Below are 13,646 nucleotides of genomic sequence, written 5' to 3'. Positions count from 1 at the left end.
CCTGCTTTATTGAGAGGGATACATGTTTCATCATAAAGAAAGATTTTTCAAAGCAAACTTTGTAAAGCAATGCCAATTTTATATATTATACCCCCTGTCACTTAATTTCCCTTATTCCCCATGTCTCACCTGAAGGGACAGATCAGCCCCTCTGTTGTCCCATGATTGACTTTTCATGGGCTTGGAGTGACACTGATGCCTTGAAAAGGCTGATCTAGAACAGAAACTGGACAGAGCTAAAGAATAGGATATGGATTTCTTAAGAGGCCTCCATGGATCCACCTTGGGCAGCACCAGAGCCCAGCCAGGGCTGCACCCAAATGACCCAAAATGGTCCCAAAATGCACGAGCGCTCCCGGGGCTCTCCCTGGGATCAGTTCTGCTCCATTGGCACCTTGGAGTTCATTGTCCCATTCCAGCTCCAGCCCAGGCAGTCCCACCCTGCTTGTTTTTCTCTCTCCAGCCCACGGTGTTTGTGCTCCTGGGCTGAGATTTGGATCATTTGTCCTTGGTGCCCAGCTGGAGCAGGAATTGTTTTGTCTCCCTGCTCTGTGCACAGAGCTCAGCATCCCCTGGTATGGAGCTCAGACCCACACACTAAAGCAGCACAGAACCTGGAAATATAAAAGTTCAAACCTAAGGCATCAACAGGACAAGAGGCAATAACTTCAAACTGAGAGAGAATAGGTTTAGATTGGATATTAGCAATAAAATCTTGGCTGTGAGGGTGGTGAGGCCCTGGAAAAAGTTTCTTAGAGAAGCTGTGGCTGCCCCTGGATCCCTGGAAGTGTCCAAGGCCAGGCTGGACAGGGCTTGGAGCCACCTGGGACACTGGCAAATGTCCAGACCCATGGCAGGGGGTAGAACTGAATGATCTTTTAGGTCCCTTCCAACCCAAACCATTCTGTGATTCTGTGGTGATTTTATGGAACATTTTGGAAATCTCATATTCCACACAGACCTCCAGGTCCTTCACCTCTGGCTAAATAGGAATCACCCTCAGCCCATGGGCATTAGACCCTGGGCCTTTCTTCTTCCTTCTTCAAAGATCAGATCTTCCTCTTGTGACAAACAATTGTTCATTTTAAAAATGAAATATTGTTTTAGAAAGCCCAAGAGAGAGGAAGGATATCAAGGACTCGATGTTCTTATCTGTGGGAAGCAGGGCTGGTGAGTGGGAGCCCTTGCAGAGACTTTGAGGTGCATTTTGGTTTCTCTGTGCCACCAAAGCCACGGGATATAATCTGGGACAATTCTGTGCTCCTGAGAGCTCACAAGTTGCTGTGAAGATGTGATTCCCTTCTGGGCTTGGCAGGGTTGGTTATTACAGGAGTGAGAGCTGTCTAAGGGAAGTTTGGTCAGCAGTACAGGATCTGGGAATATGAGCTCACAGCATCTCGAACCCAGGCTGCCTGCTTGTGTCTCTGGTGTGCTTTTTGATTTCAGGATCGAAGCAGTACACTTCTATTAACCAGGAGGGAAAACAAAGCAAAAATAATAATAAAAAAACCCACTCTGTTTTATCAAAACCGCTCTTTGTAACAAACCCCACGTGTTGATGGATAAATCCAACTTCAGCCATGGATTTCCTGCTGACTTTCTGCAGGAAGCTGCATAGATTCCACGCTCATCTTTCATTTCCATGAATAGCTCTGAGCTGACACCTTTCACAAGGAGCTTGTGCCAGAGAACATGGCAGAAAGGGCCTTTTCAGCTCTGCACAGTTTCCTCCTTTGCAGAGTCAGGATCAACTCCAGCTGTATAAATCACAGCAGTTCTTATCCAACCAATCTACAAAAAAAAATTTTCAGGGCTGATATTGAGCAGTTGGACTGCCAAAATCAAAATTGCCTGAACTATGTACTCTATTAAAAAAACCCTAAAAAAAAAAAAAAAAAAAAAAAACCAAAGAAAAAGAAAACACCCAAAACCAAAACCAACAACAACAGAAAACACCCAAGACAAAACCTCCCCACTCTTTTTTGATTGTTTTTTTTTTTAATCTAAATTGAAGCTCCTTTTCTGTTGCATAAGCCCATCACTGCTGGTCACAGAGAGGAAGGGAACAACCTATTTCCTTCTAATAAAATCAGAGAATCTCAAAATGGTTTAGGTTGGAAGGGACATAAAAGCTCATTCAGTGCCACCCTGCCACGGCAGGGACACCTTCCATTGTCCCAGGCTGCTCCAAGCCCTGTCCAGCCTGGCCTGGGACACATCCAGGGATCAGGGCAGCCACAGCTGCTCTGGGAATTCTCTTCTAACCCCTCAGCACCCTCACAGGGAGGAATTCCTTCCCAAAATCCCATCTAACCTTGCCCTCTGGCAATGGGAATCCATTCCCCCTTGTCCTCTTACTCCAAGTCCCTGCAAATATTTACATAGAAGGGAACAGCCTGCCTTAAATATTTCTAAAAGCTCTGAGGTAGCAAGGTGGCTCTTGCCCAAACCTGATCTTCTCTGCAATAACTAACTCCAAGTCCTGTGATTATTTTGGGGGAGCTTGAGGGTTTTTTTGGAGTTTGGGTGAGTTTGTTTTGATTTCTTTTTCCAGCTGTGATTGATCAACCCCTCCCCAAATCCCCATATCTGTGCAGACAACCCACTCCTGGTGAGGATCCATGGATCCATGTGGATCTAAATCACCACTCCACATATCCTGCAGGCAACATCCACCTGCCCTTGCCTCTGCTTTGCTGCTTTTCCCTCAGAACAAGGAGGGCTGCCCATCCCAGCAGGGATGTGACGCCTCTGCCACATCCCTGCTCCCCCATTCCTTTCCCAGGCCGTGCTCTGCAGCCCAGCTCCTCTTATACAAGCAGCATTTTCCATTTTCCCTTTGTTTCTCCCAAATTTCAGACTATTTTGTTTTTCCAGGCTCATTCTCTACTGCGTCAAGATTGTTTTGAAGTCCCAGCCCATCCTCCAAAAGCACTGCGAGTCCCTCCCGGCTCGGTATCATTTGCAGCTGTAAGAAGCAAATTTTCTATTCATGCAAGTAATTATTAAAAAAATATTTTGAGCAGTACCAGGCCTGGGACAGATCCCCAGGGAGTCCCAGGCTGTGTATCTCCTCGCTTTCATAAATAACTCCTGTGAGCAGTGTTCCTCCTTCCAGCCCCGCTTTCCTCCGGCTCCGTGGCATCTGTCCCTGCCATCCTCCCTCTTCCAGCTGTGCTGGAGCTGCAGGGATGTGAGCAGGGGCTGCCTGCTGTCTTAATTTAATTTGAACTTCAGCTTCTGGATTTGGGTTTTACAAAACCGTGGCTGAAGGTGCCCATGGTTTGTTTTCCATACCCACCCTTGGGGCCTTGGTGATTCCACCACACCCTGTAAATTTATCCTTGGAAAGCTGAGGTTTCCACCCTGAGACACCTCTGTGAGGCCTTCACTTCACCCCTGTGTCCTTAGGGTCATAGAATTATGGAAAACCTTGTGTTGGAAAGGACCTTAAAAGGTCAATCTACTCCTACCCCCCTGCCATGGGCAGGGAACCTTCTCTGCTGAGTATTTCAGCACAAATACCAGCACTTAATGGGTTGTTTTTGGCACTAATATAAATCAGACTATTTCCGTGTGATCTTCATGCTGGATTTTTTCTTATTTTGATTTTTTGTTGGGCTTTTTTGTTGTTGTTTTTTTGGGTGTTTTATGTGCATGGTTTTTTGTTTGTTTGTTTTTCTGGTTTTTTTTCCTGTGTGGGTTTTGGGGTTTTTTGGGGTTTTGTTTTTTTTTTTTTTTTTGGTCGGTGGTTGGTTGTTTTTTTGTTTGTTTGTTTGTTTGTGGTATTATATAACATGGCTTAGGCAGCACTGGATATTTCCTGTATATAAATATTTCCAGAGTAAGATGGTTTCTTGTCTTTCACGTTACCAATTTCACAGAATCCCAGAATGGTTTGGGTTGGAAGGAAACTTAAAGATCATCCCATTCCAACTCCCTGCCATGGGCAGGGACATCTTCCATTATCCCACGTTGCTCCAAGCCCTGTCCAGCCTGGCCTTGGGCACTTCCAGGGATCCAGGGGCAGCCACAGCTCCTCTGGATATTCCTGTTATGATGGTTAATTATCTGTGGATTCCAGAGACCTAAAAGCCAGAGGGGAGAGAAGGGGCAGTGAAATTATTGCAGTTCCTATGAATCTGCTTTGCAACTCCAGCACTTCCACAGCAGCCTTAAAAATCAGGATTATCTAAAGAAGAAAAAGTAAAAATCTGTTCTAAGAAAACAGGTGAAAGGCAGGACTGATAATGGGGGTTTGAAAGGTGGAGCTCCATTTTGCAGAGCTGCATCCCTGAACAGAAGCTCCTGTCTGGGGCAAAGTTTCCCCCAACTCCCTGAAGACTCTCTTGAATTTAAATGCATCTCCGGGTATTTCCTGTAATTCTTGATAATTATTTCAATCAAGGTATCAATTTGTGACTTCCTGACTAATGAAAAGCTGCTTCTTACAACATTCTCCTTTGATATGCAAAGCTGCCTTTGAGCTGCCAGCCCCGTGCTGGGCAGACCACGCAGATCCACACCTGGCAAACCCAGGGTGACACCAACGCCCTTCGGAGCTGTCTCAGGAATTCCATCCTTAACTTTGCACACAGGAGCCATTGAATCCACCTTTGGACTGTGTGTTGGATGAGGGATGAAGCTGGTTGCTCATTGAAGTTTGTTGTTTATTTGTTGGTGAAGCCTGCAGGTGCTGAGCAGTGATCCAAGTGCATCTCAGTCTGCTCCAGTGACTGTCCTGTTTTTCTGTGAGTTATTCAAAACTATTGGTGATTTCCAGAAGCAAAAACACTCCAAGACCAGGTTTGGAGCAGCCTGGGACAGTGGGAGGTGTCCCTGCCCATGGCAGGGGGTGGAATGGGATGAGCTTTAAGGTCCCTTCCAGCCCAAACCATGGGGTTCTGCAATCGCTGTAATTTATAATAATCTCACATTCACCGACCTCACCAGGAGCTTTCCCTTCTCCAGGCTGAACGACCCTGAGCTGCCATCTCACCTTGGAAAGCAGCTGCCCCATCCCAGTGACCATTTAATGGTTCTTCTTCTCCAAGGCCACCAGGCTCTCCTTGGGGATCAGGGCTGCAGAGCTTTGAAACGGGGACGCACTGGGGTTCCCTGCAGCAGCAAAGTGATGCCTTGAGCACTGGATGTGCACAGGGAAAGCTGAGAAATAGCAATTTCTCATCTCTTTTCAGCTGCCACCTTGAACACTCCTTGGCCACAGGCTGAGCCAGTGATTTCTGGGGGCAGGCCAAGATCTCAGCTCGTGGTGCCAGTCCCAGCCTTGGCACAGCACGAGGGTTGTTCAAATCTTTTTTTCTCCAGATGCTTTACTTTATCTCTTCCTACATCAAAGCTTATTTGAATTTTTTTCTCAGCTTTTCCATTTTTCAAGAGCCTTTTGGAGTCTCTTGCCCTCAGTGTGGCACTTGGTGCCCTCAGATCTCTCCTGCAGAAATGGAGATGGGGGGCTGCTCTTGCTCCTGCAGGTTGTGGATCAGGATGTTGAAAAACCCTGAACTCAATCTCTGCTGTATCACACCCTGGACTCATTTCCACCCCAAGAAATGATCACTGAAACCTCTTGCTTTCTGTCTTTTTCACCAGTTTTCAAGCAACAAAAGGACCTTTTCTCCAGTCATGTGGCAATATAGTTTCTTTAATTGTATTGTGAAGGGCTTAAAAAAAAAAAAAAAAAAAGAAAAAAAAAGTAAAATCCTGTGATTTTCCCACCTAGATCATAGAACCCATGTGCTTTATGAGGAAAAGGTTAAATTTTATTATATTTACTTCTGTCCAGTGCCGTGAACATCACAGGGGTTAAATTGTTCTTGCAGGAAAGCAGTAGCCAATAATGGCTGGAGAAAGGCCTGGTGGGAGAATAAAAATATTTCTTTCCCCATAATGTTGAAACTGCCAAGTCAAGTTGTTAATAGAGATTGTTCCTCCAACACAACAGCAGTGAGGACAACTTGGCTTGGGCTGCTTGGCTCGGCTCAGCTCGGCTTGCTCGGTGCATGCAGAGCACAGACCTTGGTTGTAAAACCTGCTCTTAAATAATCATCAAATAAGCTCTTTTCCACCCAAAACGAAGACCTGGCAATGCTCTGCTGAAACTCATCCAAAGGGATGAGCAGAGCCAGCTTCAAAAGCAGGGTCATGGCAGCTGGTCTGTGATCTCCTTGGTTGTAGCACATTTAGGTGACCCACCTGCCCCCAGATCCCTGGAAGTGCCCAAGGCCAGCCTGGACAGGGCTTGGAGCAGCCTGGGATAGTGGAAGGTGTCCCAGCCATGGCAGGGAGTTGGAAATGAATGATCTTTAAGGTTCCTTCCAGCCCAAATCATTCTAGAATTCCATGAAAACATCCCCCAAGGCCCCAGCTCTAATGAGCCTCGCTGCTAACGAGTCGATGTCTGCCAACATCAACACAGCCAGGGATGCACAGACGCTGAAGCCACACTGAGTCAGGCAGCGTGAGGAGACAGCACAGCCTCACCTGCCTCCAGCTCTGGAAGCCAGGAAGTTCTTCTTGAAATCCAACAGCTGGGCAGATGTTTGGCTTACGATGGATGCAGCTCCAGCGTGGGTCCTGCTCCGGTGTGGGCACGTTCCCCCACGGATCCACGGGTCCTGCCAGGAACCAGTGGGCTCTCCCCTGTCAGAATCTGAGGTGTTGATGATTCCGAGATTGTAGAAAGTCTCTGTCTGTCAGCCCCCTGCCAAAGCAGAAGCCATAATTGGTCTGTGCTGGTTTCCAGGTTGTTTATTCTGTTTATCTCTCACATGTTCTGCTGCCCTGCCCAGCTCTGTCCTGCAGGGCAGCGTGTGGGGCTCTGCCCTCAGTGGGATGTTACAAACATTAAATACCAGAAACTCCCTGGGCTGCATTTACAAGAACGTGCCAATATCTGTCACCTACGTTGGACAGTGTGTCCCCAGCCTGAACCAACAGAAAAATGCCAACACCACAGTGAGACATGGAGGGCATGAAGAAGGAGAAAAAGGACAAGACACACCCAATTTCCTCCATCTTGTCCCCTTTGGACCCCTCATCTAGAATCCTAAAATTTTACTTTTGCACCCGTGCCACACTTAATTATTACTTATATCAAACCCTCAGAGCTGGTAATTCATCCTGTAAGATTGAAAACTCTTTTCCATGGACAGAGATCACAGCCAGTGTCTCTGGGGGCTCTGTCCAGGGGGGTTCCTGACCCCTGCCAGGGTCCCAGACCTGCCAGGGCAGCCAGAGGGAAGCCCTGGATTCCCACACTCCACAGGGTCCAATGGTGCTTTGAGCATCCCCCAGCTCCAGTGTGGCCTCCTCCCATGTCCTGCAGGTGGATCCATGGGCTGCAGGGACACCACTGCCTCTCCGTGGGCTGCACTGTGGAATCTCAGGGGGATCGCAGCTCCTGCACTGATCTGGGGGTCTGCAGGGCTGCTCCTCTCCTCCTCACTCCTCTTGATGCCTTGTGCAGGCTGACCTAGAACAGAGACTGGACAGAGCTAAGGAATAAAGCAGGGATTCATTCAAAGGATCTCCCCCATGGATCCATCTTGGGCAGCACCAGAGCCCAGCCAGGGCTGCACCCAAATGACCCAAAATGGTCCCAAAATGCACGAGCGCTCCCGGGGCTCTCCCTGGGATCAGTTCTGCTCCATTGGCACCTTGGAGTTCATTGTCCCATTCCAGCTCCAGCCCATCAGTCCCATCCTGCTTGTTTTTCTCTCTGCAGCCCACGGTGTTTGTGCTCCTGGGCTGAGGTTTGGATCATTTGTCCTTGGTGCCCAGCTGGAGCAGGAATTGTTTTGTCTCCCTGCTCTGTGCACAGAGCTCAGCATCCCCAGATATGAAGCCCAGACCTACACACTAAAGCAGCACAGAATCTGAAAATATAAAATCTAAACCTGAGGCATCACTCTGCCTGCAGCTGCCCCACTTTTTTTTTCCCCACTTCCTAAATCTGTTTTCCCCAGAGCTGCTGCCCCATCTCTGATGGGTTTGGCATTGGCCAGCACTTGTTCAGTCCTGGGGCTGGCTGGAATTGGCTCTGCTGGACATGGGGGAAGCTTCCAGCAACTTCTCACAGAAGCCTCTCCTGTAGCCCCCCACCACCAAAACCCGGCCACCAAATCAAATTCACTCATCCAAGCATTTTTTCATTAATTCTTGGATCTTCTAATTGCTGTGCGCTAACTCAGAGGTTAAAACGTCCTAATATTGGTGTTGCCAAACATAAAATTATACCTGGTGATTACAAAATTGGTAGGAAAAAAGGCCTAGAATCTAATATGAGCTCCTCTGAGAATTAAAACCTGGCTGCTGCTGGATCCAGAAGATACCTGTGGGTGGATAAATTCTTGGGTGCATGAAAAATACAGAAAAATACAAATTCAGTGGGGTTTCTATGAGTCAGGGTATTACTTGCAGTGTGGATTCCCCTCCCTGCCTCAGCCAAGCAGAGGCAAAAAGTTATTCCTGGTGGCAATACCACCTGCCATGGGATAGAGTGGCTTTTGCAGCTTTGGGAGCTGGTGGTTCCCTCCCAGGCAGCAAAATTCTGGGTCACCCAGGGCAGGGATTTGCAGCAGTGGATGGATGGGCTTGGCACAGATGTCGTGCTTGAGAGTGGAGCAACGTCTTCCCTGCTTGGATCACAGCCCTCCCATGGCCCAGGGCAGGATAAACACCAGCCCAGGGCAGGATAAACACCAGCACAGCCACTGCTGGAAGGGGAACAGCTCAGGGGGCTTCACCCCCTCCCCACCCAGCCCTCCTCAACCTGCTCCCCACCCCACGACGGGAGGGTTTCACCTGGACCCAGCCAGCCCTGCCTGGATCATCACTTTTCTTTTTAAATATATTTTTTCTTTTTTTTTTTTTCCAAACCCCCCCCCCCCTCCCTGGTTTGGAGGCAGCAGTGAGAACTGAAAGAGGAAAAAAAAAAAAAAGAAAAAAAGAAAAAAGAAGAGAAGAATCGGGGTCAACACGAGCAGCAGTATTTCAGTCGTCCTTTGAGAGCTTGTCTATACTCACTGTGGGTGTTCTCCTTGCAAACACTGAGCAGGAGATGTTTTCCCTTAGTAGGGCAGGAGGATCCTGTGCTCGGCCCTCCTTGCCTGGCCATAAAAGGGCAGCGTTTTCTGCAGGACCCCCGGGTCCTCCAAAAGCTGATGGGATTTTGGGAAGGGGCCTGCCCCGGCACTGCTTGCTTTGGACCTCACAACCCTCGTGTTTGTGTTACTTTGGCTCCTTCTTCTCTTGTGCCTTTTGTTTTGTCTCTCTCCTCCTCCTGCTCCTCTCAGGAGGTTGGAGGGAGAGAGGCCAGAGAGCCTCCAGGAATGTTCTTGCTTCCCCTATTTTTTATTCTTTCCTTCTCCCTCCCTTGGCCTGATTTGATCCCTTCTTTTCCATGATCCTGCTCAGAAAACCACAGCTGCTGAGTGAAAACCTCTGGCCAAGCCCAGGATGCGTCCCACAAGGGCTGAGCACGTCCCCAGCCTCCATCCTGTGTCCCAAGGGAACCTGGAGGGCTCTTCCCTCCTGCTCTGCCCAAGCCCTGACCCACTCAGGAAGGGGGGACACCACAGAACGTCTTCTCACCATCTCCTGGAACACCTCTCCATGGCAATTCCAGTCTAGAGGAGATGCTCAGCAGAGCACAGCTGTAAAAGCAGGGAATCCCAGGCAGACAGAGCCATGGTTCCACCTTGGAATTCATCATTCCAGGTCCACTTGGCTCTTCACAGAATCATTCAGGTTGGAAAGGACCCTCAAGATCATCAAGTCCGACCATGAACTGCCCAAGCACTGCCACATCCACACCAAACTCTGTCCCCCAGGTGCCCCATCTACACAAACACCTCCAGGTTCTTCCGTGGCTCCTCACAAACCCAAAGCTCCCTGAGATCCTACAGCTTTCTTCTCGTCCCTTGTTCTTGACGACACTTCCTCTGGGGAAGTCTGAAACCATGGAAATGCAAATGGAAACACCAGTTGTCAGTCAAATTAAAGAAATAGGAACCTCTCCTGGTTTCCCCAAACTATTTCCTCTGTGTTGTTGTGGCTCATCTTTCATTTAAGATCCACTGTTGTCGGAATCTGTGGTATTGATGATTCTGAGATTGTAGAAAGTCTCTGTCTGTCAGCCCCCTGCCAAAGCAGAAGCCAGAATTGGTCTGTGCTGGTTTCCAGGTTGTTTATTCTGTTGATCTCTCACATGTTCTGCTGCCCTGCCCAGCTCTGTCCTGCAGGGCAGCGTGTGGGGCTCTGCCCTCAGTGGGATGTGACAAACATTAAATACCAGAAACTCCCTGGGCTGGATTTACAAGAATGTGCCAATATCTGTCACCTACGTTGGACAGTGTGTCCCCAGCCTGAACCAACAGAAAAATGCCAACACCACAGTGAGACATGGAGGGCATGAAGAAGGAGAAAAAGGACAAGGCACACCCAATTTCCTCCATCTTGTCCCCTTTGGACCCCTCATCTAGAATCCTAAAATTTGATTTTATCACCTGTGCCACACTTAATTATTACTCATATCAAACACTCAGAGTTGGTAATTCATCCTGTAAGACTGAAAACTCTTTTCCATGGCCAGAGATCACAGCCAGTGTCTCTGGGGGCTCTGTCCAGGGGGGTTCCTGACCCCTGCCAGGGTCCCAGACCTGCCAGGGCAGCCAGAGGGAAGCCCTGGATTCCCACACTCTGTGACCTTGCAGTTGCCATCTCAAGGCCTGGGGGGAGAAAGGAAGAGGCAAAGCTACAGGAGATGTCTCTTTTGTGGCCACCACACTGCTGTAAAACCCCAGGGAGGAGACCCAACACTTCTGTGTCAACAGGCTCGCTCCATGTGCCCCTTGTTGCCAGTTTCTCCAGAACTTTACCTTCCTGGAGAACCTGTTCCCTAACAGAACTGAACTCTGGACCTTCAGATCCCTCTGTGGACCCTGTTGACCTTTCCTTCATCATTTTTCACAGGCAGTGATGCTGTACAAGGTTTCCCAAAGCCATTTCCCAGCCCACAGTCCTCCAGGAACACACCAGAACTTCCAGAACTTGGTATGAAGGCACCAAGAGCTTGGAGTTGCCCTCAGGCAGAAATCCCAGCAGCTGAAGAAACTCACACAGAATCACAGAATAATGAGGTTGGAAGAGACCTCTAAGATCATCAAGTCCAACCTATGCCCTGACACCACAACCAGACCATAGCACCGAGTGCCAAGTCCAGTCTTTTTTTAAACATATCCAGATATGGTGATTCCACCACCTCCCTAGGAAGACAATTCCAGTATTTTATTATTCTTTCAGGGAAAAATTTGTTCCTAATATCCAACCTAAACCTTCCCTGACGTAGCTTGAGGCTGTGTCCTCCTGTTCTGCCAGTGCTGCCCCATGGAAGAGACCGACCCCAGCTGTGTGAACCTCCCTTCAGGAGCTGTAGAGAGCAATGAGGATCCCCACGAGGGATCAGCCACCCACATGCCCCATTAACCAACACAACAAAGCCCCCAGCCCAGGCTGGGTGGGATCTCACCAAACTGCGTGGGGTGGGATCTGCAGAAAGCTTCAGGAAGTTCTTGCAGCAAACCCCACGCAGCCCCTGGGTGGCTGTGGCCAAGAAAGCGCCTGTGGGTGTCTCAGGAGCAGTGCTGTGGGTCACTGTGCTCCAGTGAAGGGTTTCACACAAGTAAAAAAAACCCTTCCAGGTTGTTCCCCTTGTCCTGGAGGCCCCTGCAGGAACAGCTTCTCCCCCAGCAGGAAGGACAAACTGCACGTGGCAAAGGGCAGATCTCCATGGGAGAGGTGAGCTCAGCTTCTTCCAAAAAGCCAGGCAGGACCTCTTGGTGAGCCCCTCAGAGAGGCATCAGGGCTTTGGCCACCCCTGCACATCTTCATACTCCAGAGCTATGAGGGCTCCAAGCCCTGGAGCTCCCTGGTCCCCTGAGCCACCTCCATGCAAAGGCCACAGGGGTTTGGGCCCTGGAGCAGAGCTTCAATCCCTGTCTCCCACCTCCAGCCTCATCTCACCCTCTTCCCCAGCACTGGCTGCATTTCCAGGAGCTTATGTAGCTTCTTGGAAAAGTTTCCAGGGTAGGAGAGATGTCAGACAGACCAAACACTCATCTCACAAAAAGCTTTCTGACGGGGACGATGTTCTGCTGCCACTGGCCAGGAATTTTTTTCCTGTAGGGTTGAGAGCATTAAAAAAAAAAAAAATATATATATATACATAATAACAATTAAAAAAAAATTTAGAAAAGCTCTGAAACGAAGGCGGCGCGGGCAGGACGTGGCCACGGGGACGTTATGCAAAGAGCTGCTCACATCTGGAAGGAGTTACTGAGCAGGGCTGAGTCTAAACAAGTGCAGGACGCTGTTACCGCGTGGATGCCGGCAGCTGGGAGGGGCTGGGGGAGCAGAGGAGCTGGGAAGGTGGGATGAAAACCTCTGGAGATGCCCCCAGTGCCCTTCAGAGCTACTGTGCTGCTCTGCTTTTAGGGTGGTGTGCTGTTTTGGGTGGTGTCTGCAGGAGGGCTGGGGGCACAGATGGGTTTTGGGGGTGGTCACCATCCCTTTGAGCTTCCCTGAGCATCTCCTGGGGCTTTTCCTGCCGAGGGGCAGAGCCTGTCCTGCTGCTGGAGGTGTGGGAGCACCATGGGACTCTCCATGGGGCCACCACACACACCCTGGAGCTGCTCCAGCTTTGCCCCCTCCGTGCCCAGAATGAGGATTTTGGGGTACCCAGAATGAGGATTTTGGGGCACCCAGCTCCTGGGTGAGGCTGGGGGTGTTGGGATGATAAAATCCACCCCTGGCTCAGCATCAGGGGTGAAAAAATGAAGCTTTGTTTCGTTTTGGAGGGTGCTGGGGGTTGGCTGTGTCCTATCCCAGGCCCTGAGCGGGTTTGGGGGATCCCTCTGCTCTCAGGAAATGTTCCTTAAAAACCATCCCAGAGGGGGATCCCCATTTCCTCTGAGCAGTGGGAGAACAAAAATCCCCTTTTCCAATAATTAATGTTGCCTCATGATTCCTCCAATTGGGGTTTTAAGCCCCAAAAAACGTCGAGGTCTTATTGCTGGGTTTTGGGAGGGGGTGAGGGGTTGTGTGCCTCAGTTTCCCCTCCACAGCAAGATCCAGAGTGTGCTCCCAAGAACCAAATGTATCTTAAACACCCTCCCAATGGAAGATCCTCATTTCCTCCAAACAGCAGGAGAAGACCCCAAGATCCCATTTTTTAATAAACCAGCCTTATTTCACCACAACCCAAACTGAGGTTTTATGCCCCAAAAAGCCTTGGGGTCTTTTTATTGGGTTTGGGGAGAGGGTTGCGTGCCTCAGTTTCCCCAGCCACAGCGGGATCCAGAGGATGACCCCAAGAACCAAACCTGCCTTAAACATATCCAGGTGGGGGATTCCCATTTCATCCAAACAGCGGGAAAACACCCCAAAAATCCCACTTTAAATAAATTGCTGTTACTCCACAGCAGCTCAAATTGAGGTTTTAGGCCCCCAAAATGCCTTGGGGTCTTTCTGTTTGGTTTGGGGATGGGTAAAGAGCTGCGTGCCTCAGTTTCCCCAATCACAACAGGATCCAGGGGATGCTCCCAATTAATGCTCCAAAAACATATCCA

The sequence above is a fragment of the Lonchura striata genome, chromosome 2, assembly GCF_050655825.1.
Source record: "Lonchura striata isolate lonStrDom1 chromosome 2, ASM5065582v1, whole genome shotgun sequence".
NCBI classification, from domain to species: Eukaryota; Metazoa; Chordata; class Aves; order Passeriformes; family Estrildidae; genus Lonchura; species Lonchura striata.
This window is presented reverse-complemented; position numbering follows the sequence as displayed.